The 23,534-nt window shown below is 40.0% G+C and overlaps 1 pseudogene; it reads left to right on the top strand.

Moving 5' to 3' along the window:
- Positions 1-17,230: 17,230 nt before the first annotated feature.
- LOC136174655 (olfactory receptor 51I2-like) lies at positions 17,231-18,120 on the top strand (annotated as a pseudogene).
- The last annotated feature ends 5,414 nt before the right edge of the window (positions 18,121-23,534 follow it).

The following is a 23,534-nucleotide window of genomic DNA, read 5'->3' as shown; positions in this document are numbered from 1 at the left end:
GATTCTTTATCACTGAGCCATCTGAGAAGCCCCCTATTTATAGGATACTGTGATGTATACTCTGGATAAGACCATAATGTATAATATTATTGTTCAACATTCATACATTTGCACACAGTAAATATTCGGAGGAAGTAATAAAAATTTGGCTTCCCTGGTAGCTCCTGGTTAGATTCCTGGGTCAGGAAGATCCCATGGGGAAGGCATAGGCTACCCATTCCAGTATTCTTGGGCTTTCCTGGTGGCTTAGACAGTGTAGAATCTGCCTGCAATGCAGGAGACCTGGATTTGAACCCTGGGTTGGGATGATCCCCTGGCCAAGGGAACAGCTACACACTCCAGTATTCTGGTCTGGAGAATTCCATGGACAGAGGAGCCTGGCATGCCATAGTCCATGGGGCTGCAAAGAGTTGGACACAACTGAGCAACTTTCACTTAACAAAAATGTGTTAGTAGTTGTTTTTGGCTAGTGAGAATTGAGGAGATTTATTATTTATCTGTGTTTTCTACTTTTCTATAAAATATACACATTATATTTTAGTAAAATGGGAGTGATTGAGAGAGAAGGGAGAGACAGGGAGGCAAATAACAATAATGAGACTTGGAGAAAGTGAGCCTCATAAGAGAGAAACCTGAGTATTGATGCCTCTGCTCTGCCAAGGTGCTTTCCAAATGCTCCTCTCTGTCCCCCTCAAGGGATAAGGAGTACTTTTCCTGGGAGAGTTATTCTCTTCTAGACATGACTATGGGCTTTGGCAGGCCTATGATACTTTCCATGGGGGTCTGATTCTAGGCCCTAAGAGACTTAACTCCCCTGGAGCACATTGAAATTACATCACACTTTTGCTCTCTTTATCCCAATTCAGAAGTCTGTGCTATCCAGAATGTTCACTCTGCAGTCAAAGGCTAATAAAGCATAAGTAGTCTAAAATGAGATGACAGGACATTTATTTTTCACAGGCCTAATTGTCAGGAGTAACTGCACAGGATCTCTTTATTCAACTGGACTAACTACACCAGTCACTGGAAATGGCCAATACTGATTTCCCCAGCTTTAAATTAATACTAAGGATAACATTTCTTCATAGCTTATTACATGACAGTCAATGTTCAAAGTTTATTTTAGTATTTATTTTATTATTAAAGCAATCATTAGGCCCTATCAGCAAGACTAGGATACAGAAAAAATTATTATTCTGGTTTTAGAGGTGCAGACACTGAGACACATAGAATAGATTAATCGTTTAGGATCACAAAGCTAGCCAGTGGAGAGGCATGAGGTGAGTGCAGGTAATCTGACTCCTGAGTCCAAGTTAGGATGATTGAATCAGTGATGCTGCTTTGAGAAATGTTGCAGTTCTTGTCCTTTATGTGTATTGCCTTCTATGGTTAAACATATTCAACACTGATAGTCTTAGTTTGGGCTGGAGACATGCAAGATATCAAATGACAAAGAAGCCTCATATGATTGTTCAGGGGCTGTTTACTGAGCACCCATTATGTGCCTGGCCTCATATTAGACATAGAAGGAATCTGTGAAGAGCAAAGCAGAGTGGCACTTACTTTGGGAATTCACAGTAGGGCCTTATAGCTTAACGGTTCAGAGCACCTAGATTTAAATATTAGTTCTGTCACTTATATTTTTTTGTAACTTTGAAAAAGTTATTTAATTCACTGTGCCTCAGTTTCCTTATGTGGAAAATATAGATAATAGTGATGTCTGTTTGATAAGGCTGTGGTGAGGGTTAGCTGAATTAAAGTTGACCAGCACATAAAATGCTCAGTAAGTAAGCATAAATGTTAGCACCGAGTGAGGAGAGCGCAGATGGTAAAAACTCTGCCTGAATGTAGGAGACCAGAGATAAATCCCTGGGTCAGGAAGAGCCCTTGGAAATGGGAAAGGCAACCCACTCCAGTATGCTTTTCTGGAGAATTCCATGGACAGAGGAGACTGGCGGGGTACAGTATGGGATCACAAAGAGTCAGGCATGACTGAGTGACTAACGCACACATAGGGAGATAAAATGCCATGATTACTGTTTGTGGTCTCCCAGAAAAGGGGCATGTAACACAGCTTTTAGATTTCTCTAGTGCACGTTGGTTTAAGTTAGTTAATGTAGAAAATAATGTAGAAAATCAGGCACTTTACTAAGATTCTACCCAGGAATCAAAAGAGGGATTAGATTGGGAACAGGTTTGTTTAAAAAAAAATGAAGTACTGACTCAGGTTTGATGCATTCTCTATGATGGCACTTTGGGGCTGATATGTAACTAGGTAAATTGACCAAACAACAGAGTTAAATAGATATGGGTATGTCATATGTTCTTGAACAGGTGTTTCACTAGGTATCATGGCAATCCATTTTGCAGAAACATCGAAAGATGACTGATGGTACTGTGATGATAGTGTAATTATGGTAAAGACATTAGGTTACTAATGTCTTTTGCTAATCATTCTGCTCACAGATGGCACAGTAGTAAAGAATCTCCTGCTGGGTTGGGAAGATCCCCTGGAGAAGGAAATGGCAACCCACTCCAGTATTCTTGCCTGGGATATTCCATGGACAGAGGAGCCTGACAGTCTACAGTTCATGGGGTCACAAAAGAGTTAGAAATGATTTAGCCACTAAACAACAACAACAAACATGGTACTGGATGTTTTGAATATATTAAAAAATAAGAAGGCAGAGACATCTTTCATGGAACATACATATTAATGTAGGAAAGAAGCATGTAATAAATAATTTACTGTTTATTTTAAATCAATCAATCACAACCCTGCAACTTCCTAGAAAAGATCAACAGAGAATGTAATATAACCTTTATTAGGTTAGGAGGCTAGGGAGATCTTCCACCGGACAGTTTAAGCTAGAAGATCATGGTAGGGATCCAGTCAAATGAATGGAACCTGAGTAGGAAAAAGCTTCGGAGATTTTGGATAGAGCACTTGTGAAGGAGTACCTTTGCACATACAAGAAACTGGAAGATCACTTTAGTTGTAACACAAAGAACATAAGAAAAATGACTCAAAATAAAGTTTGGAAGGAAGGCATTTATCATATCACACAGGGTCATTTAAAGGTTGGACTTGACGGTAATGTGATGGAATTTCACAACTATATTTCTGCAACTTAGAAAGTGAATTGGAAGAGGGCTGAATAATGTAGGGGAATGATTTAAGACTTGTAATTATCTAGGAATGTCACGATGATATGCTGACTAGAAAGTGCGAAGGGAAGTAAGTCAATTAAATAGTTATTTAGGAGGTAGAACATCATATTTCTGCAAGTAAAGTTCATAAGTCCAACACATTTGTTGAGCTCTCTTCTCTCTTCCCCTGAATATCCCTTATTTATCCTTCAGGATTCAATCTAAACTAACCTTTTGTATGTCTTCTTTGGAGAAATGTCACATCACTCATTATCAGAGAAATGCAAATCAAAACCACAATGAGGTACCATTACACGCCAGTCAGGATGGCTGCTGTCCAAAAGTCTACAAGCAATAATTGCTGGAGAGGGTGTGGAGAAAAGGGAACCCTCTTACACTGTTGGTGGGAATGCAAACTAGTACAGACGCTATGGAAAACAGTGTGGAGATTTCTTAAAAAACTGGAAATAGAACTACCATATGACCCAGCAATACCACTTCTGGGCATACACACTGAGGAATCCAGATCTGAAAGAGACACGTGCACCCCAATGTTCATTGCAGCACTGTTTATAATAGCCAGGACATGGAAGCAACCTAGATGCCCATCAGCAGATGAATGGATAAGGAAGCTGTGGTACATATACACCATGGAATATTACTCAGCCATTAAAAAGAATTCATTTGAATCAGTTCTAATGAGATGGATGAAACTGGAGCCCATTATACAGAGTGAGGTGAGCCAGAAAGATAAAGAACATTACAGTATACTAACACATATATACGGAATTTAGAAAGATGGTAACAATGACCCTATATGCAGGGCAGGAGAAGAGACGCAGAAGTACAGAAGACTTTTGAACTCTGTGGGAGAAGGTGAGGGTGGGATGTTTTGAAAGAACAGCATGTATATTATCTGTGGTGAAACAGACCACCAGCCCAGGTGGGAGGCATGAGTCAAGTGCTCGGGCCTGTTGGGCTGGGAAGATCCAGAGGAATTGGGTGGAGAGGGAGGTGGGATGGGAGACCGGGATGGGGAATTCGTGTAACTCTATGGCTGATTCACATCAATGTATGACAAAACCCACTGAAAAATAAATTAAAAAAAAAAAAAGGCAAAAAAATAAACAAATAAAAAATAAACTAACCTTTTTAATGATTACTCTTCATAGCACTTTGAACTTTTTTTCTGAAGATGATTAACACATGAAATTATTTGTTTAGTCTATTGTCCTAAACACTGTGAGAACAGAGAGAAGGCTCATCCTCTTCACTGTTATATCTCAGACTCCCTTGGTGCAGTTCTCTCTCTTAGGGATGAACTCACACTAACCAAGGCAATGGCATAGATTTGTAATGTTATCAATTAACAATGAGAAATAGAATTACTACACAAACAGAAATTGTCTTCTTAACTTGACTAGCATATCCCACCTGGTGAGAGTCATCATGATTACATTTGAGATGAAGAAAGGATAAGGGGCATAACCAAAAAATTTAAGGGGCACGATCATAAACCTTCCTTTTTTAAGTTCAGATGGACAAGTATCCTTCTCCAACATCCCCAACTTTAACCTCTCAGTCCCTGGCACTTAGTAGGCAGTATGGTCTTCTTATAACTGCTTGATTGATGCTGTCCTTCAAGTCCTTTTTTCTTTTGTTTTCATCTCTTCTTCCAATTGATGATTGTGCTTGTGTGAATGACTGTGTGTGAGTATATTTATTTACAATTTTGCATCCAGATTGGTATCTTGGCTAGTCCAATAACATTATGACTTTGGCAAATATTCTAAAATTCCTAATCTGATTTGTAAAAAGAAAACAAAAAATATAACTGACAATGATTCTGTGAATATGAAATATTAACTATATGTTAATAATAAATAAGCCACGTATACAAAGATTTTAGTAAGTTTATAGCATATAGTAGATGGTCAATTAATGATAACTATTTTTCACAGTCTATGTTTTCATTTATGTGAAGTCTGTCAAATCTTAAATGTCTGATAGTCACTATTGTTTCTAATGGTATCATATTTTTATGTGTATTTTTGATTTCTTGTGACTGATTCATTGAATAATTATAAAAGATCTGTTTTTCTCCTTTCTAAAGAATTTGAGGTACATTTCTTTGCCCGCTCTTTCTCCATTCTCATACACACATTTGCACACACTGTCACACATGCATACACAAAAACAGACTTTACAGGGAGGAGGAGCCAAGATGGCAGAGGAATAGGACAGGGAGACCACTCTCTCCCCTACAAATTCATCGAAAGAACAATTGAACGCAGAGTAAGCTTCACAAAACAACTTCTGATCGCTAGCTGAGGACATCGGGCGCCCAGAAAAGCAGCCCATTCTCTTTGAAAGGAGGTAGGACAATATATAAAAGATAAAAAGAGAGACAAAAGAGCTAGGGATGGAGCCCAGTCCCAGGAAGGGAGTCTTAATAGAGAAAGTTTCCAAACACCAGGAAACCCTTGCACTGGTGGGTCTGGGGGAAGTTTTCAAATCTCGGAGGGCAACCTAACTGGGAGGAAATATAAATAAAAGCCACAGATTACGTGCCTAAAGCAACTCCCAGCAGAAAAGTACCCCAGACGCCCGCAACCACCACCAGCAAGTGGGGGCGGAATGCAGAGTAGCAGGCGGCATTGCTTAGAGTTAGGACTGGGCCCGAGTGCCCTGAGGACAATCGGAGGGAGCTTTTGTGAGATACCAACTTAAACTGTGGGACAGCAAAAGAGAGAGAGAAAATTAACTGGCCTGAACACACTGCCGGCCGTTTGCAGAACAAAGGGTCTGAGAAAGTCCAGAGGAGCTAGCCGCCTGTGGACCGACCCAGCCCCGCCAGAGGCAGGAGGCAGCGGGGAGGAGAAGGGGCAAACTCGGCACCAAAGACGGCATCCCCTACCGCACTGCAAACAGGCCTCCAGTTTCTAACCAAAGACTCCCTGAGATTCTGGATGGTCGACATCCGCTGGGAGGGTTGCAGGCTAAGCACAAGGTGCATGCACCTGACTGGAGTGGGCAGAAACTGAGGCTGGGGCCCTGGAGGGGAGAAGGCGCGCTGCACCCGGGGAGAGGGTGCCCGTCAAACTCCTGGCTGCCTGAGCTGCTCGGGCCGGGGAAGGCACAAAATGCAGGCGCAACCGAGTCCGTGCTTTTGTGGAGTACCCAAAAACTGGAACCGCACGCAGCGCAGGGCACGTTCCATACAGAGCAACCGGGAGCCTGAGCAGTGTAGACAGGGAAAGCAGCGCCCCCTCCCTTCCCGCAGCATGGCGGAACTAGTGAACCGGAATGGGAGACCACCTCCACCCGCCTGCGTCAGGGCGGAAATTAGACTCTGAAGAGACTGGCAAACGGAAGCCAAATAAACAAAGGGAACCACTTCAGAGGGGACCGGTGCAACAGATTAAAATCCCTGTAGATAACACTGACTACACCGGAGGGGGCCTATTGATATCAAGAAATGTAAGCCGGAACGAGGAGCTATCTGAAACTGAACTGAACCCACACTGACTGCAACAGCTCCAGAGAAATTCCTAGATATAATTTTACCTTTTTTTAATTAAAATTTTTTTCTTTTCATTTCTCTTTTACATTTTCTATTTTATTTTCTTATAAAATTCCCTATTACTCCCCAATTACTCCTTAATTTTCATTTTCATATATTTTTATGATTTTTTTTAATTAGGAAAAAAATTTTTTCCTTGTTTTTTTTTTTTTTTTCTTTTCTTCTCTTTTTTTCTTTTTCTCTTATTTTCTTTTAAAGTCCTCTATTACTCCTCTACTACTCCTTAATTTTCATTTTCATTTCACTATAACCTTGCCAAAAAAAAAAAAAAGAGAAGCCCTATTTTTAAACCAAACTTCATATATATTTCTAAATTCTTTTGTTTTTGTTTTTATTTTTAATATTGTATTTTTAAGAGTCTATCCTCTACTCTAGATTTTTAATCTTTGTTTTTCATTATGTGATATAAATATTGGACATTTAAGAATCCAATATTCAGTTTCCATGTTTACTCAGGAGTATGTTGATTACTCTCTCCCACTTTTGATTCTACATTTTCCACCTCTGAACACCTCTATTTCCTCCTTTCCACTTCTCTTCCTAATCCAATTCTGTGAATCTTTGTGGGTGTGTGGGCTACGGAGAACACTTTGGGGACAGAGAACTGCGTAGATCTGTCTCTCTCCTCTTGAGTGCCCCTTTTTCTCCTCCTACTCATCTCTATCTCCCTCCTTCCTCTCCTCATTTTCATGTAACTCTGTGAACCTCTCTGGGTGTCCCTCAAGGAGAGAACATTTTCACCATTAGCCTAGAAGTTTTATTATCAGTGCTGTATAGTTGGAGAAGTCTTGAGACTACTGGAAGAAGAAAACTGAAATCCAGAGGCAGGAGACTTAAGCCCAAAACCAGAGAACACCAGAAAACTCCTGACTACATGGAACATTAAGTAATAAGAGACCATTCAAAAGCCTCCATACCTACACTGAAACCAACCACCACCCAAGAGCCAATAAGTTCCAGAGCAAGACATACCACTCAAATTCTCCAGCAACGCAGGAACATAGCCCTGAGCGTCACCATGCAGGCTGACCAAAGGCACACCTAACACACAGACCCATCTCAAAACTCATTACTGGGCACTCGATTGGACTCCTGTGAGAAGAAATCCAGTTCTAGGCACCAGAACACCGAAGCAAGCTTCCCTAAACAGGAAACCTTGATAAGCCAATCATCCAACCCTACCCACTGGGTGAAAACTCCACAATAAAAAGGAACCACAGACCTCCAGAATACAGAAAGCTCACTCCAGACATAGCAATCTAAACAAGATGAAAAGGCAGAGAAATACCCAACAGATAAAGTAACATGAAAAATGCCCACCAAGTCAAACAAAAGAGGAGGAGATAGGGAATCTACCTGAAAATGAATTTAGAATAATAATGATAAAACTGATCCAAAACCTTGAAAACAAAATGGAGTTACAGATAAATAGCCTGGAGACAAAGATTGAGAAGATGCAAGAAATGCTTAATAAAGACCTAGAAGAAACAAAAAAGAGTCAATTAAAAATGAAAAATGCAATAAATGAGAACAAAAACACTCTGGAGGGAACCAAGAGTAGAATAATGGAGACAGAAGATAGGATAAGTGAGGTAGAAGATAAAATGGTGGAAATAAATGAAGCAGAGAGGAAAAAAGAAAAAAGAATCAAAAGAAAAGAGGACAACATCAAGGATCTCTGGGACAATGTGAAATGCCCCAACATTCGAATCATAGGAGTCCCAGAAGAAGAAGAAAAAAGAAAGGCCATGAGAAAATACTCGAGGAGATAATAGCTGAAAACTTCCCTAAAATGGGGAAGGAAATAGCCACCCAAGTCCAAGAAACCCAGAGAGTCCCAAACAGGATAAACCGAAGGCGAAACACCCCAAGACACATATTAATCAAATTAACAAAGATCAAACACAAAGAACAAATATTTAAAACAGTAAGGGAGAAACAAAAATAACACACAAAGGGATTCCCATAACAGCTGATCAATCAATAGAAACCCTCTAGGCTAGAAGGGAATGGCAGGACATACTGAAAGTAATGAAAGAGAATAACCTACAACCTAGATTACTGTACCCAGCAAGGATCTCATTCAGATATGAAGGAGAATTCAAAAGCTTTACAGACAAGAAAAAGCTGAGAGAATTCAGCACCACCAAACCAGCTCTTCAACAAATGCTAAAGGATCTTCTCTAGACAGGAAACACAGAAAGGTTGTATAAGCATGAACCCAAAATAGCAAAGTAAATGGCAACGGGACCACACCTTTCAATAATTGCCTTAAATGTAAAAGGGTTGAATGCCGCAACCAAAAGACAAAGACTGGCTGAATGGATACAAAAACAAGACCCCTATATATGCTGTCTACAAGAGACCCATCTCAAAACAAGAGACACATACAGACTAAAAGTGAAGGGCTGGAAAAAAAATATTTCACGCAAATGGAGAACAAAAGAAAGCAGAAATCGCAATACTCATATCAGATAAAATAGACTTTCAAATAAAGGATGTGAAAAGAGACAAAGAAGGACACTACATAATGATCAAAGGATCAATCCAAGAAGAAGATATAGCAATTATAAATATATATGCACCCAACATAGGAGTACCGCAATATGTAAGGCAAACACTAATGAGTATGAAAGAGGAAATTAATAGTAACACAATAATAGTGGGAGACGTTAATATCCCACTCACAACTATGGATAGATCAACTAAACAGAAAATAAACAAGGAAACACAAACTTTAAATGACACAATGGACCAGCTGGACCTAATTGATATCTATAGGACATTTCACCCCAACCCATTTAACTTCACCTTTTTCTCAAGTGCACATGGAACCTTCTCCAGAATAGATCACATACTGGGCCATAAATATAGCCTTGGTAAATTCAAAAAATTGAAATCATTCCAGTCATCTTTTCTGACCACAGTGCAATAGGATTACACTTCAATTACAGGAAGAAAATCGTTAAAAATTCAAACATATGGAGGCTCAATAGCACACTTCTGAATAACCAACAAATCATAGAGGAAATCAAAAAAGAAATCAAAATACACATAGAAATGAATGAAAATGAAAACAAAACAACCCAAAACCTATGGGACACTGTAAAAGCAGTGCTAAGGGGAAGGTTCATAGCATTACAGGCTTGCCTCAAGAAACACAAAAAAGTCAAATAAATAACTTAACTGTACACCTAAAGCAACTAGAGAAGGAAGAAATAAAGAACCCCAGAGTTAGTAGAAGGAAAGAAATCTTTAAAATTAGGGCAGAAATAAATGCAAAAGAAACTAAAGAGACCATAGCAAAAATCAACAAAGCTAAAAGCTGGTTTTTTGAAAAAATAAACAAAATTGACAAACCGTTAGTAAGACTCATTAAGAAACAAAGGGAGAAGAACCAAAGTAACAATATTAGAAATGAAAATGGAGAGATCACGACAGGCAATACTGAAATACAAAGGATCATAAGAGACTACTACCAGCAGCTCTATGCCAATAAAATGGACAATTTGGAAGAAATGGACAAATTCTTAGAAGGGTATGACTTTCCAAAACTGAACCAGGAAGAAATAGAAGATCTTAACAGACACATCACAAGCCAGGAAATAGAAACTGTAATCAGAAATCTTCCAGCAAACAAAAGGCCAGGACCAGATGGCTTCACAGCTGAATTCTACCAAAAATTTAGAGAAAAACTAACACCGATCTTACTCAAACTCTTCCAGAAAATTGCAGAAGAAGGTAAACTTTCAAACTCATTCTATGAGGCTACCATCACCCTAATTCCAAAACCAAAGATGCCACAGGAAACGAAAACTACAGGCCAATATCACTGATGAACATAGATGCAAAAATTCTTAACAAAATTCTAGCAAACAGAATCCAACAACATATTAAAAAAATCATACACTATGACCAAGTGGTCTTTATCCCAGGAGTGCAAGGATTCTTTAATATCCACAAATCAATCAATGTAACACACCACATTAATAAATTGAAAGATAAAAACCATATGATTATCTCAATAGATGGAGAAAAAGCCTTTGACAAAATTCAACACCCGTTTATGATTCAGACTCTCCAGAAAGCAGGAATTGAAGGAACACACCTCAATATAATAAAAGCTATATATGACAAATTCACAGCAAGCATCACCCTCAATGGTGAAAAAATGAAAGCATTTCCCCTGAAATCAGGAATAAGATAAGGGTGCCCACTCTCATCAGTACTATTCAACATAGTTTTGCCCACAGCAATCAGAGCAGAAAAAGAAGTAAAAGGAATCCAGAGAGGAAAAGAGGTGAAACTCTCGCTGTTTGCAGATGACATGATCCTCTACATAGAAAACCCTAAAGGCTCTACCAGAAAATTACTAGAACTAATCAACGAATATAGTAAAGTTGCAGGATATAAAATTAACACAGAGAAATCCCTTGCATTCCTATACACTAACAATGAGAAAACAGAAAGAGAAATTAAGGAAACCATATCATTCATTATTGCAGCAACAAGAATAAAATACTTAGGAGTACATCTACCTAAAGAAACAAAAGACTATACATAGAAAACTATAAAACACTGATGAAAGAAATCAAAGAGGACACAAACAGATGGAGAAATATACCGTGTTCATGGATTTGTCGAATCAATATTGTCAAAATGGCTATACTACCCAAAGCAATCTATAGATTCAATGTAATCCATATTAAGCTACCAATGGTATTTTTCACAGAACTAGAACAAATAATTTCTCAATTTGTAAGGAAATACAAAAACGTTAAATAGCCAAAGTAATCTTGAGAAAGAAGAATGGAACTGGAGGAATCAACCTGCCTGACTTCAGACTCTACTACAAAGCCACAGTCATCAAGACAGTATGGTACTGGCACAAAGACAGAAATGTAGATCAATGGAACAGAATAGAAAGCCCAGAGATAAATCCACGAACCTATGGACACCTTATCTTTGACAAAGGAGGTAAGCATATACAATGGAAAAAAAAAAAAAACCTCTTTAACAAGTGGTGCTGGGAAAATTGGTCAACCACTTGTAAAAGAATGAAACTAGAACACTTTCTAACACCATACACAAAAATAAACTCAAAATGGATTAAAGATCTAAACGTAAGACCAGAAACTATAAAACTCCTAGAGGAGAACATAGGCAAAACACTCTCCGACATAAATCACAGCGGGATTCTCTATGACCCACCTCCCAGAATATTGGAAATAAAAGCAAAAATAAACAAATGGGACCTAATGAAAGTTAAAAGCTTTTGCACAACAAAGGAAACTATAAGCAAAGTGAAAAGACAGCCAGCAGATTGGGGAAAATAATAGCAAACGAAACAACAGACAAAGGATTAATCTAAAAAATATACAAGCAACCCCTACAGCTCATTTCCAGAAAAACAAATGACCCAATCAAAAAATAGGCCAAAGAACTAAACAGACATTTCTCCAAAGAAGACATACAGATGGCTAACAAACACATGTAAAGATGCTCTACATCACTCATCATGAGAGAAATGTAAATCAAAACCACAATGAGGTACCATTACACGCCAGTCAGGATGGCTGCTGTCCAAAAGTCTACAAGCAATAATTGCTGGAGAGGGTGTGGAGAAAAGGGAACCCTCTTACACTGTTGGTGGGAATGGAAACTAGTACAGTCGCTATGGAGAACAGTGTGGAGATTTCTTAAAAAACTGGAATTAGAACTGCCATATGACCCAGCAATCCCACTTCTGGACATACACACTGAGGAAACCAGATCTGAAAGAGACACGTGCACCCCATTGTTCATCGCAGCACTGTTTATAATAGCCAGGACATGGAAGCAGCCTAGATGCCCATCAGCAGATGAATGGATAAGGAAGCTGTGGTACATATACACCATGGAATATTACTCAGCCATTAAAAAGAATTCATTTGAATCAGTTCTAATGAGATGGATGAAACTGGAGCCCATTACACAGAGTGAAGTAAGCCAGAAAGATAAAGAACATTACAGCATACTAACACATATATATGGAATTTAGAAAGGTGGTAATGATAACCCTATATGCAAAACAGAAAAAGAGACACAGATGTACAGAACAGACTTTTGGACACTGTGGGAGAAGGCTAGGGTGGGATGTTTCGTGAGAACAGCATCAAAACATGTATATTATCTATAGTGAAACAGATCCCCAACCCAGGTTGGATGCATGAGACAAGTGCTCGGGCCTGGTGCACTGGGATGACCCAGAGGGATTGGGTAGAGAGCGAGGTTGGAGGGGGATCGGGATGGGGAATTCATGTAAATCCATGGCTGATTCATGTCAGTGTATGACAAAACCCACTGCAATATTATAAAGTTATTGGCCTCCAACTAAAAAAAATAAATGAAACAAATAAAGAAACAAACAAACAAAAAACATACTTTACAGACAGACACTAACAACCACCTTAAGAGATACAAAATCCTAAAGAGCTTTGGTGTTCTGTATACATTAAATTCTTTTTAAAATGAAACCTTAAGATAAGTGTACTAAAATCCAATACATTTTTGTGAGGAAACATTGATGCTTTGATGTTTTAAAAATTATCTAAATGTAAAATACATAGCTTTTTAGCATTTCATTCCTCCACAGTTCTAATTCTGTTTGTTTATTCTGTCTACTGAAAAATCCAGTACTGACTTCAGGCATAATAAAAGGTATCCTTCAGTTTTTCTCTGTTGATTAAATGAGCTAATCTAAAGCAAACAGAAAACTAGTATTGCCCCCAAAACTCTGCAGGTGTTCAAGAAATATCAGTATTTCTCTTCTTTCCTCACTCCTGGTAATTGAGATTGCATGGGCAATGGAGATAGACTTTGGGGACTAAATATGGATAATTATTTTGAAGTCCTGATTATAAATGATTTCACAGTGGATGGCAACAGGCCTCTTGCCCCTTAAAGTCTTCATTTCTTCATTATGACAGTTTGGGTGTGATACAAGATGATCCAAAGGCTCTCATAATTTTAAGGTCTTTTAATGAGCGTCCTGGGAATCAACCAGCTTTCACAGCCCTCAGAGCTCTCAGAGCTAATTGCCTATCCCATCTTCTCAAATTCTTTTCTTTCCAATGGAAAATTAGCAAGTCATTGTTATAGTTCTTGTTTTATAATCATTTACCATGGTGATACGAAGTTGCATAGTCAACTGGATTTATAGACATTTGTGTTCCAAGTTTCCAAATGAGGAATTTGGAATTTGAGCAAACTAAATAATCTTATTAAGGATAGTCACTTAGACAGGGAAATGGTTGTTTTACTCAGGTCTGGACAGACTGACAAACTGTCTGAGTTTGCAGCTACAGAGAGGTTGTCTCCAGTGCAGGATCTTCATTGTCAAACCCAGTACAGTTCCAGGCAAACCAGGATTGCCACTGTGTTCTCTGACTATGATTACTGAAGCTTTTAGTGGTTATATTTATTGTTTCTTGAAATCTACTTGAGTTGTGACACAATTGGTGGAAACATCACTAACTTTGGAATCAGTGAGAGTCAAAGTGTCTAAGATTCAGTCTAACTGTTGTTGACGAACTGAATGGATTCTTTCATGAAGGACAACAGGGTTATAACTCGATGTTTTTTGATGTCTGTTAGGGGGAGAAACACCAGTGCACAGAGGAGCCATCGTTCAAGATTTTTCATATCCCCTGCTGCTCCAGCCATCTCTTTGAGCCCTAGGACTTACCAGGCCCAGGGGACTCTGAAGAGGCAGTTTAACTCCTCAGGGCAGGGAGGTTGGCTGGGAGATCATGTACGGAGGAATCCTTAGAGTTCCTCCTTAGGAGACACTTCACCTGTCCTCTTCTCACTAGAGCTGCCCTGAGGAGGTAAGTTGGGACTTCAGCCCTTCCCTCACAGAGGTCTGTAGGAACCTCATTCATAGCTTCAAAATCCTAAAGCGATCATAATACACATATGTGAAGAAAAGGTTTTGTGATCTAATTTTAGAGATTTTCTCTGTACTCCACTTCTGCCCTACACCAATAATCCTCCACAGTAGCCCTGATGCCTGAAATTCCAAAGCTTTTGTTCGGTGTGAATGCTTCGGTGTTACTAACTACACTCCAGTATTCTCATGCAAAAGGAGAGAGCCTTTGTTTGGAAACTGGAAGAGTCAGGCCATAGGGACAGCAGACCTGGGAACCTTGGCCCCAGATGTCCCTCTTCATCCCCTCTTTCTTGGGTGCCGTTTATTCGGTACATATGTTGCACAACGGTGCTGAATATCAATTCTATGTTTTTACTTTCTATTTTTTCTATACTACAGCTCTAAACATAAGGTGTAATTAAGTAAACTAAATCCATAGCTGATGTGTGCTAAAGCTGAGGTTAAAAGTTCGCTGTTTTAGATGTTACCAGAGTTATTTAACTTTTCTAAGTTTATGTTACACTTCAAAACTGGATCATAATACATTCTTCCTAAGATAGTTTATCTATTTAATCAATATTTACTGGTTAGAATTAGAACTGGTAATCTGAATCCTTATCCAGGACTCTATGCCCAGCAACTTGGATATGCATTGAGACAACTATAGGATCTTATAATTCTTTGGGGAAGAAAGATACTAACAAAATGACCAAACAAATACATAATAATTCACTATAATTCTAAAGTGTGATAACAGTCGTGCTGAAAAGTATGTGTGAGGATGCAAAATAAGGACATACAATGATATGTAGAGAAGTAATGACTGGTTGGTATAACAGAAAGGCAACAAGTTCTCAGGTAGTTCATATGCTGCCTCATGCCTAGGTAAGACTGAATTCTTGCTCTAATCCTTATTTTAAGAGTGAAGGGAAGCCACTGAGAGGTTTTCCATAGAAGTGTAACATCATTTTATTGATATTATTGACAGATAATCTGACTTCTTTGTAAAAAATGGATTAGAGAGGTTCATGACATGGAGCTGGGTGATCAGCAAGAAAGGGTCTGTGAACATCCTGATTGAAAATGCAGAGGGACAGATCAGTGCGATAGACTGGATAGTGGATTAACTGGAAGTGAGAGAGACAGGAGTGCCAGTGTTAAGCATATTTTGTAAAGGTAGTAATATAATTAGATCTGGAAATGGGAGTGGGTCAAAATTCTTCCTAGGTTTTTCTGACTTTAGTCCATGGATAAATGCTGATGGACTTTTACACGAGGAAAATATTGCAGAGGACCAGTACAGTAATTAACAAAATTTCAGACTGGCATATATTTATGTTGTGCTGATGAGCTATTACAGGTGATACTCCAGTAGGGAGTTGGATGCTTGACTCTATAGCTAGAAGAGACATCTGAGCTAGAGACATAAATTTGGGATAATTTACATACAGAGAAGAGGTAAGAAGGACATTATGAGTAGAAAATAATTTTGAACTTAGTGTGAAAGAGAGCAGAGAAGTGAGTGACTACTGGAAGAATATGTGGGGGCAATAAAGTGATTTTTTTGTTGTTGTTATTTATTTTCTTTGACTGTATATCCTGAAACTGATCCTCAATAATAAAGAAGTTGGTTTTGGATGGGACATAATCTAAACCTCTGATCCTCAAACTTGACTTTGCATTGGAATTTCCTGGGTAGTGTTTTTTTTTTTTTTTTTAATGTACTGATCTTTTTTTTTTTTTTTTTTTTCCATTTATTTCTATTAGTTGGAGGCTGATTACTTTACAATATTGTAGTGGTTTTTGTCATACATTGACATGAATCAGCCTTCCAACTGCTACTGCTAGAGATTTGGATTGAATTGGTGTTATTGGGGTCCAGAAAAAGGAGTTTTTTTTTAAAGCTACTTTGGTGAATCTAGAATATGCACAGTTTGAGAATCCTTAATCTAAACAGAGGAAAACACATAAATATGCAAGATAGAAAAACTCAGAGCAATCAGGAGTAGGGGAGCATGAGACTCTGGATCCTTGGTGAATAAGAGAGGAGCTCAAGTGGCAAAGAGGATGGGGGGCTGGAGTGAGATCTTCCAGTGTAGGCAGGAGAAAAGACACAGCTCAGAGTACAGATGAAAGTATCATCCCTGCATACATGGAGATTCATGAGTAAGTGGAGAGCACTGAGATAAGGTCTTGGGGAGGCCATACTCTACTTCACTTCTTGAAGAATGTAGTGGCTAGAACTGGTAGAGAGTAAGTGCTAAAACATTTTATGCTACTGGAGAAAGATTTTAATATTTCTGCAAAGAATACAGAAACAGGATGAATGAAATACAGTGTTCAAAACAGCCTCAAAGGAGTTTTGTGGGGAAGGAAGTGGAGCCCATGACCCAACTGTAGAAATGATCAGATGGCAGAAGGCCTGAGGTGTGACCAGTGATCCCTAGCTTGTTTCCTCCCAATTTTTCATGATCTTTGTTGGTGTGCAATCTAAGTAGCCTTTTCCTTTCCATCCTGGACAGTGACCATTTTTCCATTGTCTGACCTCACTTTACTCTGTGTTTCTCCAAAAGATACTGAGGGGCCCCATGGGAAGTTCTGAAACTAACATCTCGAGCACGACCAGCTTCACCCTAACAGGCTTCCCAGAGATGGAGGGAGTGGAGCATTGGTTAGCGGTCCTCCTCTTACTGCTGTATGCTGTCTCCATCCTGGGCAACAGTCTCATTCTCTTCATCATAAAGGAGGAGCAAAGCTTGCACCAGCCAATGTACTACTTCCTGTCTCTGCTGTCTGTCAATGACCTGGGTGTGTCTTTTTCTACCTTGCCGACTATACTGGCTACCTTGTGCTTTCACGCACCAGAGATTGCCTTTGATGCCTGCCTGATTCAGATGTTCTTCATCCACTTTTTTTCCTGGACAGAGTCTGGAATCTTGCTGGCCATGAGTTTTGACCGCTATGTGGCCATCTGTAACCCCTTGCATTATTCAACAGTGCTCACTGATACCCGTGTGGCTCACATGGGCATATCTATCATCATCCGAAGCTTCTGCATGGTCTTCCCACTGCCTTTCCTTCTGAAGAGGTTGCCTTTTTGTAAAGACAACGTACTGACCCACTCCTACTGCTTGCACCCAGACCTGATCCGCCTGCCCTGTGGAGATACCACCATCAACAGCATGTATGGCTTGTTCATTGTGGTCTCTACCTTTGGTGTAGAATCAGTGCTCATCCTCGTTTCCTATGTGCTCATATTACACTCTGTGCTGGCCATCGCCTCCCGGGAAGAGAGACTTAAGTCACTCAACACCTGTGTGTCACACATCTGTGCTGTGCTCATTTTCTATGTGCCCATGGTTAGTGTGTCCATGGTCCATCGATTTGGGAAGCATGCCCCTGAGTATGTGCACAAGTTCATGTCCCTAGTATATCTCTTTGTGCCTCCAATGCTCAATCCAATCATCTATTCCATTAAGACTAAGGAGATTCGTGAGAGGCTACATAAGATACTGAAATCTAAGCACTGATCAGAGAGACACCTTCTAAAAACCCAGGTACCCTAAGAGTCTATTGTTATTGCTGATGTTTGGGTTTACAGGCTGGTCAGTTGAACTGTGTCATCTCCTTCTATGCATGGGCCTCTGGTTGGGGACCTGCTACTAGCTGTAGGGTATAGCCTGGCTATAATTCATAACTTAAAACATCAAACTACTTTGTAATTAACCAAATTACAGGTTGTCGAAATGATTTCTCTCACACTCAGTAAGGAAGAGGGTTTTAAACTAGACACTTCTATTTTTCCAAGTATATTATTATTGACTAAATTTTAAAGTAAACCTCAAAAACACAAAGCCTAATGCATTCATATGAAACATTATAAGTGGGGGTTATGTTACTCAAGATCATAAGTATCATCCAATGCTTTTTATAGGAATAATAGTTTGAGCATCTTTTAGCTTTAAAAATTAAAGATACACAATACCTGTGACCAATTTTACATTTCTGAAATAAGTAAGAGCATTCGTGAGACTGATCAGATGGATCATATATGACTGTCACAGTGACACTGCAATATAAACCATGTAAGACCAGAAATTCCAAAGTTTAAAAGCAGGAGAATGGGTTTGTGGGGGGAAAAAATCATATGTTGCCATCTGTTGGGCATTGCTGAGGGAAGGATCAACTCTCTTCTAGGGAGCTAGTTAGCACTCTGAATGGAAGGGAAATAGATAGTAGTGATTGATGGTAGGGTGAATCTACTTCATGAGCATAAATAGTTGTGCTCACCATCTGCTGCAATATGGATTTTAATGGCCTATACTCATCACCCAAGCTCAGAGACATCTGTACATGCTAGAGCAACAGGAGGATTTCCCAGTGGCTCAGAGATAAAGAATCTACATGCCAAGGCCTGCCAACGCAGGAGATGCAAGTTTCCTCCCTGAATCAGGAAGTTCCCCTGGAGAAGAAAATGGCAAATTACTCCAGTATTCTTGCCTGGGAAATCCCATGGACATAGGAGCCTGGCAGGCTACAGTCCATGGGATTGGTGTGTTGGCAATCTTAGCAACTAAACAACAAGAGCAGAGGAGAGGTAGCTGAAGAATATTAGGAAATTCAGAGCATAATTTCTAGAGAGTGACAATCATAAAGGCAGAGGAATCCTGTGCAAATTTACACAGAGCAAGTACGAAGTCACAGCAGCTTGCAAACCTTTGGCATGAAAGTGAAGTCGCTCAGTCATGTCCGACTCTTTTCGAGCCCCTGGACTGTAGCCTACCACACTACTTCATCCATGGGATTTTCCAGGGAAGAGTACTGGAGTGGGTTGCCATTTCCTTCTCCAGAGGATCTTCCTGACACAGGGAGCGAACCCAGGTCTCCTGCATTGTAGGCAGACGCTTTACCCTCTGAGTCACCAGGGAATGACTCTTGGCAGAGGTAAGTAAATTGGTGTGAGGATTCCTTCACTGGGCGGTGGACAGACTACAGCATAGTTCAATCCTTATAGATGATTTGAGATGCAGATAGTAGTGAAAAGCATTACACATTCATACATACACACACCTATACATGTATACATGTATATGTGTGTGTGTTAAGTTGCTGTAGTCGTGTCCAAATCTTTGCATGCCCATGGTCTGTAGTCTACCAGGCTCCTTTGTCCATGGGATTCTCAAGGCAAGAATACTGAAGTGGTTGTCATTTCCTTCTCCAGGGGACCTTCCCAACCCAAGGATCGAACCGATGTCTCTTACACCTCTTGCATTGGCAACTTCTTTACTTCTATTGCCATCTGGTGCTAGTATATATATGTATATATGTTTAAATAAGCATTATTTTCCATGGTTTTTTCTCATAGGGTCATAAAATACTTTTTCTAAAATAAAACCAGAGAGGATGAGTGACATGATAATGCCCTAAATATAGAAGTAATATAGAATTTAGTCTCTCCCAAACACCTCCTGGCTGTCAAATCAAACAGACATTCAATTCAGCTTAGTCACTCAGTCGTATCCGACTCTTTGCGACCCCATGAATCACAGCACACCAGGCCTCTCTGTCCATCACCAACTCCCGGAGTTTACTAAAACTCATGTCCATCGAGTTGGTGATGCCATCCAGCCATCTCATCCTCTGTTGTCCCCTTCTCCTCCTGCCCCCAATCCCTTCCAGCATCAGGGTCTTTTCCAATGAGTCAACACTTCACATGAGGTGGCCAGACTATTGGAGTTTCAGCTTCAGGATCAGTCCTTCCAATGAACACCCAGGACTGATCTCTTTTAGGATGGACTGGTTAGATCTCCTTTAGGATGGACTGGTTAGATCTCCTTTAGGATGGACTGGTTGGATCTCCTTGTAGTCCAAGGGACTCTCAATAGTCTTCTTCAACACCACAGTTGAAAAGCATCAAGTTTTCGGCACTCAGCTTTCTTTACAGTCCAACTCTCACATCCATACACGACCACTGGAGAAACCATAGCCTTGACTAGATGGACATTTGTTGGCAAAAAGAAAGCAACAAAGCAGAGTAAAACTGGAGTTAATATCTTCAACAATGTTAGGTGTCAGGGAAATCTCAAGTATCCTTGAATAAGATCAGGGTCGCCAAGCCACAAGATTGGCAAATGTGTGGTGGGGGTCAGTGCAGTGAAGGTGACTAAAAATCCCTACTCCAGTATGGAATGAAAACCCCTCTAAAACCACAAACACATCACCGTAGGCTAGGACAGCACTGAAACCTTGGCAGGGGGCTTTGACATTGCTAGTAAAACGAGATAGTCCTGTCAAGGTCCAAGTACTTTTGCACTTGACAGGATCGAGCAATACCGCAGTGCTTGCTATGTCGCTCTAGTCGTGTCTGACTCTTTGCGACCCCATGGCCTCTAGCCCACCAGGCTTCTCTGTCTGTGGGATTCTCCAGGCAAGAATACTGGAGTGAGTTGCCATCTCCTCCTTCAGGAGATTTTACCGACCCAGGGATTGAATCTGAGCCTCATTATGTCTCCTGCACTGGCAGGCTGGTTCTTAACCACTAGCGCTACCTGGGAAGTCAAACTAAACCAAAACCTAACCAGCCAGAAAGTCACATTAACGTGACTTTCCAGTTCCACTAGCCCAGTGACCTTTCTCCAAAGCGCCTTATTAACAGTTTCCTTTCACAGGCAGAACACCCCAAATTGGAGCCAAAACCCCCTAGACGGGAGCTGAAGCTCCACAGATTGGAGAAGGTCAAAAACGGCCCTGGTGGGACCCTGATGCCAACCTGTTCTGGAGAAAAGTTTATCTGAGCGTTTAATTCACAAAGGAGAGTAGTATCCATTAGAGAGCCAATCAACTTTTCCCCACTGTCACAGTTACTGGAGCACAGTGGTCTACAGCATCTAAGAATCTCAGAAATGTTCAGCAAAGAAGTCTTTCCAAAATGATATTACCTTAGCATCATGAGAACCACACACTCACAGAAAGATCATTGAGTAAGGGACAAAGCAGGTTGTGATAACAGGTCGAAAGGCTATAAGGAAAGCATATGTAAGAAAGTACTGCTACAGTTACACAAACCTTCAAAGCTGAGTTCCCCTAGGAAGGAAGGTCTGTTGAACTCTGGGGCTGGAACAGAGGGAGGGAGTCAAATGTCCTCTGGAAACAGACTTAGGTCTGAGTCACAGAAGTGGCCTCAAAGAGAGATGCTACTCTGAACTCTTCACATAACTAGAGGAAGTCTTAGATCATGAAGCTGCAAAAGTTACCCTGTGCTCTCCTCTCAATCCAGAGAATCCTTTTCCAAGTCGTACTGAAGAATCTTCCCTCTTTGAACGGGTATAAGCTAACTCTATACACAGTTCAGTTCAGTTGCTCAATCGTGTCTGACTCTTTGCTATCTCATGGACTACAGCGTGCCAGGTTTCCCTGTCAATTACCAACTCCTGGAGCTTGCTCAAACTAGTGTCCAGTGAGTCAGTGAGGCCATCTAACGATCTCATCCTCTGTCACCCTCTTCTCCTCCCACCTTCAATCTTTCCCAGCATCAGGGTCTTTTCCAATGAGTTAGCTCTTCCCTTCAGGTGGCCAAAGTATAGGAGTTTCAGCTTCAGCTTCAGTCCTTCCAATGAACAGTCCAGACTGATTTCCTTTAGGATTGACTCCTTTGATCTCTTTGCAGTCCTAGGGACTCTCAAGAATTTTCTCCAACATCACAGTTCAAAAGCCTCAATTCTTCAGCACTCAGACTTCTTTATGGTCCAACTCTCACATCCATACATGATTACTGGAAAAACCATAGCTTTGACTATACAGACTTTTTTGGCAACTCCATACACAGTTCTGAGCAAAAGAAAAGGAAAAACAAAGCAAGGGCAAAGATTAACCCATGACCCTGAGCTTCTCATACTTACAATGGAAATCGTCCTTCTTTAAAGGAAAATATTTATATTTGAATGTTGGTTTTTTTTCTTTTTTTTTTTTGACAGTATTCATAAAACTAAGATTATGGCAAATGACCCCATCACTTCATGGCAAATAGATAGGGAGACAATGAATTCAGTAACAGATTTTATTTTCTTGGACTCCAAAAATACTGCAGATGGTGACTGCAGCCATGAAATTAAAAGATGCTTGCTCTTTGGAAAAAAAGCTATGATAAACCTAGACAGCATATTATAAAGCAGAAACATTACTTTGACAACAAATGTCTGTATAGTCAAAACTATGGTTTTTCCAGTAGTCATGTATGGATGTGAGAGTTGGACCAAAAAGAAGGCTGAGTTTGAAGAACTGATGTTTTTTAACTGTGGTTTTGGAGAAGACTTGAGATTCTCATGGACTGCAAGGCGATCCAACCAGTCCATTCTAAAGGAAATCAGTCCTGAATATTCATTGAAAGCACGGATGCTGAAGCTGAAGCTCCAATATTTTGGCCACCTGATGCAAAGAGCTGACTCCTTGGAAAAGACCCTGCTTCTGGGGAAAATGGAAGGTGGGAGGAGAAGGGGATGACAGAGGATGAGATGGCTGGATGGCATCACTGACTCAATAGACACTAGTTTGAGCAAGCTCCAGGAGTTGGTAATGGACAGGGAAGCCTGGTGTGCTACAGTCCATGGGATCACAAGGAGTCAGACATGACTGAGTGACTGAACTGAACTAAATCCTTATTTTAACAGTGTGAACAAATACAATTTGTCTCATAAAAAAGCCTTTACCAAGAAGTCTGCTGTTTAGGGAATTGGTCAATATTTATTATACAGCAATAAACATAAACACATATACATACATAAATACATACACATATATATATATACTGGTTTTTTCTCTATTAAGAAAACAAAAGCTTTTAACTTTATGCCTCCTAAACAAATGTCTCTAAAATCTATAGTCACTATAAACAGG

The sequence above is a fragment of the Muntiacus reevesi genome, chromosome 9 (assembly GCF_963930625.1).
Source record: "Muntiacus reevesi chromosome 9, mMunRee1.1, whole genome shotgun sequence".
Taxonomy (NCBI): Eukaryota; Metazoa; Chordata; class Mammalia; order Artiodactyla; family Cervidae; genus Muntiacus; species Muntiacus reevesi.
This window is presented reverse-complemented; position numbering and strand designations above follow the sequence as displayed.